Source organism: Diceros bicornis, chromosome 23 (genome assembly GCF_020826845.1).
Source record: "Diceros bicornis minor isolate mBicDic1 chromosome 23, mDicBic1.mat.cur, whole genome shotgun sequence".
Lineage (NCBI taxonomy): Eukaryota > Metazoa > Chordata > Mammalia > Perissodactyla > Rhinocerotidae > Diceros > Diceros bicornis.
The window spans coordinates 2,223,038-2,228,983 of NC_080762.1; positions in this window are offsets into that span (position 1 = coordinate 2,223,038).

Consider the following 5,946-nt stretch of genomic DNA (forward strand, 5'->3'; position numbering starts at 1 on the left):
AAGGCATGAATGCCAGGAAGCTGGGATCACTGGGGGCCATCCTAAAGGCTGCCTACCATAATATGCTTTTTCTGTTTTGTTTTAATGTTTAGTATTAAAATACAAGATCTAGAGGCAGGTTTATAACTACTGTAATTTTGAAAAAGTGCTGAGTATGAATAATTCTTTGAAAGATCTGCAACAATAATGATGATAAAAGTATCCATGATTTCTATTTGCTACAAAGTCACAAGTACTAGGCTAATACTTCTGTGGTTTTTGCCTACATTCATAATTAAAGGAAATGATAAATTTTGGTTCAAAGTTAACAGTGATGTAATTTTTCCCATATAAGTACATAACTGACAGCCCTGAATTCTATCCATGGATCCTTTGTGGGTTAGTGAACTATTGAATTCTATCTCTAGCCATATGAGATGGGGGATCCACAAGATAGCTTAGGGCCCTGAATCACTGCTTGAGGAAATATTCACCAACCTAATACAACTGCCTTGAGCTGTTGAGAGACAAAAAGTTTCTACTGCAAGTGGGCCATTATATAGTTTGGAGTCTATTTGTTACTACAGCCTAGCCTATACTACCTAGTACATTTATCAATTAATTACTATATTGTTACTACTTTCTTCATTTTGTCCTTCAACACACACTTGAATAAAATTTCGACTTACTCTTGTGTTAAATTTCATAAATGTACCTGCTATTGTAGAGTATCCGCTCATTCCGCTAATAATTAGTTGACTGAACTTAACATGTATCAAAGACATATGGAGACTCAATTATATTTTTCCAGTGACTTTTACTCTATTTTTTTCCTCCAGTTCTCAGTTTTATGCACCAGATGGTTGCCAGCTGCCTCCTGAAGAATAAATTGTAAATGACCAATAATGGTAAATATTTGTGTGGCTCCTGCTCCTGAACGATTTTTAAGCATGTTAATGAACTTGTTTCAAACAGTGAGCATTTCATCGTGCGGGCAACAGATCATCTCATGCCGTTGCCAGAAATATCTCCCTGGAATACATGATGGAGACTGGATGTGTCTAGGCAAACCTACTGCATGGGTTTGTGTTGGCAGAAATCACCCTAGTTACAGTACAATGTTAAGCTTTCTTTTTTGTCATTGACATAAAAAAAATAATGGCACAAACACTAGAAAAACAAACGGTCCATGATTTTACAATCCGTTCTAAAACTGAATTAAAAAATGAGCCAGTGGTGTTAACTTTCAACCTAACTAGCCAGATCCCAACATGACAAAATGAATTTTGAAAATAATTGTCTTACAAAGGATCAAGCCATTTTTAGGCATATCTGTCATGGTTGGTTGGAATTTAGTACATAGGTTTCTTTTTTTTTTCGAGGAAGATTAGCCCTGAGCGAACATCCATGCTAATCCTCTTTTTGCTGAGGAAGACCTGCCCTGAGCTAACATCTATTGCCAATCCTCCTCCTTTTTTTTCTCCCCAAAGCCCCAGTAGATAGTTGTATGTCACAGTTGCACATCCTTCTAGTTGCTGTATGTGGGACGCAGCCTCAGCATGGCTGGAGAAGCGGTGTGTCGATGTGCGCCCGGGATCCGAACCCAGGCCGCCAGCAGCGGAGCGTGGGCACTTAACCACTAAGCCATGGGGCCAGCCCCTATAGGTTTCTTTTAAATGGAAGCAAACAATTTAACATACACTGTTTTCTCACTGAACTACAGTACTCCCCTTCATTGCTCAGGAGAAGATTCACGAAGCAGAAAAAGGACTGGAGAGCACACCAGGAAAAAAGAAGAAAAAAAGAAAAACTCAGAGATTCTCTCTGGAAGCAAATATCCCCTAGCAGTAATTCAGAATTAGACTTATCAAGAATGTGATTTAGTCACAGATATTTCATTCTTCTTTGTTAACTCAGGGTTTTGACACCTGATTTATAAGAATCACATACAAAAAACATCTTTCATTAGATCTTAGCTCCTCATTATCTTACACAATTCAAATAAAATTAAATGGTCTAAATTGTTTGGAGTTTTTTTCTTTGTATTATAAAAGTAATGCTTATTGTAGAAATTATAGAAAATACAGAAAAGCAAAGGAAGAAAATAGTTCAAAATCACCTGTAAGGTGGCCACCCAAATAGAAATACAGTATCACTTTGAGGTTTAGTCTTTTTGTCTATTTCTATACAAATACACATAGAATTTTTCAATGAGATTTTCTTTGAGGATTTCTTTTTTAGCAATCTTTACTTGGATTAACCAATAGATAAAAATGAAAGAGACAACCTTGTCCTCATAGAGTTTTTCTTTTCTTTATTTTTTTAATTTTTATTTATTTATTTTTCCCCCAAAGCCCCAGTAGATAGTTGCATGTCATAGTTGCACATCCTTCTAGTTGCTGTATGTGGGATGCGGCCTCAGCATGGCTGGAGAAGCGGTGCGTCAGTGTGCGCCCGGGATCCGAACCCGGGCCGCGGAGCCGAGCACTTAACTGATAAGCCACAGGGCTGGCCCTCATAGAGTTTTTCAAAGAAGCTTTGTCATTATTGTATTTTATTCCTTTGTAATTTTCACTGGGACCAAGCCTACGTTATTTTTGTTCTGAAGTTTAGTGATTGTTTTCCTGAAATACTTGTAGCTGAGCAGCCATAAAACCGCTGCCTTTTTAGAGTCAAGCTCATACCACTGCTCCGGTCAGGATGTTATTACGTCAGGACATGGGTGTTGAAGAGGACAAGGGGTAAAACGAGCATGACAAAAGCCCCTAGCTAACAACACACAAACGCTGACCTCACCTTCAGAGACAGGTCATTTTCAAACAAAGCAATAAGCCAGCATATGATCTTCAGCTACAAGGGAAAAACCTAGGCCTTTTGGGCTCAACTCATTTTTCTCCTCAACTACTCAAATATAGGTAAGTTGACACTGTAGTTTTCTAAAAGGTTAGAGCTGTCTGGTAATTTGAAAGACATCCTTTCCGAATGCTTCCAAGCATAACCGCTCACAAAATACTCCCCAAAAGTGTTTTCTGACCTAATCTCAAACACATCCAGAAGGATGGAGCTTACAATCTCCCACTCCAGTGTTGCACATCCTCACCCAAAAAGTAGTAGAAGGAACATAGGCTTTGATTTAAACGTTGAGGTAAATAAACTTTGAGTTAAAAGCTTAGCTCTGCAGGGGCCTGCGCTGTGGTGCAAGCGGTTAAGTGCGCGCGCTCCCCTGCAGCGGCCCGGGTTTCCCGGCTCGGATCCCCAGCGCGCACCGACGCACTGCTTGTCAAGCCATGCTGTGGCGGCGTCCCGTATAAAGTGGAGGAAGATGGGCACAGATGTTAGCCCAGGGCCGGTCTTCCTCAGCAAAAAAAAAAAAAAAAAAAAAGAGGAGGACTGGCAGATGTTAGCACAGGGCTGATCTCCTCACACACAAAAAATAAATAAATAAAACCTTAGCTCTTCAATTTATTAGCTGTTGGGTGAATTTTTTAATCCTGAAAAATGTTTCCTCATCAATAAAATGGATTTAACAGATATCAACCACCATTTCCACCAACCAATCCCCAATCCTTAATGCCAAGAATAATTCTATTTGCTATTCAAATTGACCCCTTTTCACTTTTCTAGAGAAGCAAAGGAAAGCTAACCACTTAGCTATATTTCTTCAAATTTTTTTTGTGTGTGAGGAAGATTAGCCCTGAGCTAACATCTGTTGCCAATCCTCTTTTTGCTGAGGAAGACTGGCCCTGGGCTAACATTCGTGGCCATCTTCCTCTACTTTATATGGGACCCCGCCACAGCATGGCTTGTTAAGCAGTGTGTCTGTGCACGCCTGAGATCCGAACCTGCGAACCCCAAGCTGCCACGCAGAGTGAGAGCACTTAAGCACTACGCCACTGGGCCAGCCCCTCTTCAAATATTTTAAAGTAACTTCCCTAATTGTTTCTTTGGCTTAAGAGTCTCTCTCTCTTTTTTTTAAGTCACTTTAATAAGATCAGTTTTCTTAATTTTGTAGCTTTTTAATTTATTGTTGTTTACTTCTTAACCATTTCCAGGGTGTAGAACGAGTTGACAACTTTCTGGTTACCCTACGTTAAGATGGACTTATTCATCTGTGCATTTGTTTCCACAGTTCATGCAGTTTCTCTTTGGTTCACTTCTTCCATTCGTTTTCTTCTTGAAATAAATAGCATTTATTAAAGAATTATGAAGTAATTGGAAGGTTCTTTATATTTTAACTTACACAGAAAACATTCTAAATCAAAGAAATATATAAATTGAAGTAATCTCATGATAAATTTTTTATGAGACTGCTTTACCTGTAATCGCTGTAGTTACTATATGGACACTAAAAGTTAAACTAAATTTATGATATAATCAAATGTCGTATTTCATTATTTTTAAGGTGCACATTATAACAACTCTGAAACTGAGATGTCTATAATAACTGATGAACACAATTAATGTGCAGGATTTTTTCTTTCTTACTGGTACTAAAATAATAGTGCATCTTACAATTGGCTTTTTAGATTTGGTGAAATATGCTATAAACAATTCTTTTACAGAACAAAGTCTAACATTTTGTTTCTGTAGTAAATAAATATATCCTGAACATGAGACTTATAGTATTAGAAACAACATAAGGTAGTTAAGGGAAGGCTTTGTACTTTGTATAAAAAAAAGAAAAGAGGGGCCGGCCCCGTGGCTTAGCAGTTAAGTGTGCGTGCCCCGCTACTGGCGGCGTGGGTTCGGATCCCGGGCGCGCACCGACGCACCGCTTTTCCGGCCTCAGTGCTGAGGCTGCGTCCCACATACAGCAACTAGAAGGATGTGCAACTATGACATACAACTATCTACTAGGGCTTTGGGGAAAAAAAGGAGGAGGATTGGCAATAGATGTTAGCTCAGAGCTGGTCTTCCTCAGCAAAAAGAGGAGGATTAGCATGGATGTTAGCTCAGGGAAAAAAAAAAAAAAGAAAAGAAAAAATTTTGTGCTGCACTGAAATTAGTTACAGAATGATTACATATGTATATTCTCATATAATTTTTCACTAGTTCATTATAAAAGAAAATTCTAATGCAGTTTTCTTTATGAATGGGTACAGGATGCAGAGTCAAACTGTTGCATCTCTAATAATGCTTGTAGAACATCCAAGGTAACATTCAAGGTAAAATTATTACGACCCTGTATAAGATCAGACAACTTATACGGGAAAGGACAAGTCATTTGCCAAGATGGTTAGAAGTTTGCTCATACCCTGGATATATCTCAAGACTCCCTGTACCTTCAGAGCCTAGGCTAAGATTTATTCCTGTCCCACACGTTTGCTCCTTAAATCCTTTTAGTTTCATGAGGCCAGAGTCAGGCATTTTCTCTTCTTTTTTTTTTTTTTTGTGAGGAAGATCAGCCCTGAGCTAACATCCACGCCAATCCTCCTTTTTCTACTGAGGAAGACTGGCCCTGGGCTAACACCCGTGCCCATCTTCCTCCACTTTATATGGGACGCCGCCACAGCATGGCTTGACAAGCGGTAATTTGGTGCGTACCCGGGATCCGAACCCGGGCCACCAGCATCGGAGTGCACGCAGTTAACCGCTGTGCCACAGGGCCGGCCCCAGACATTTTCTTAAACAGAGCATGACCAAATGTTTGGAGGAGCACTGATGGTTCAGATGTGGCACTGAGAATTTATTTTCTATCTTGATGAGAAATGTGCTGAGTAACAGATTGAAATAGGCATCATGATTCATTTGGCTGATTTCATCTACTTTTCAAAATTTGATCATCTTTTTGACATGAACACAATTGTTTACCTCTGGAAAGTTGGAGTGCATTTGCCTTCCATGCAGGTAATTCACACGTTTATAACCGAGCCAGCCTCTCAGAGAGATTATTTAATTGTGCTTTCTCTCCCACACTTCTCATTCTATTGTACATACCCGTAGCGCCTCATTTTTCTAACCCTTTAA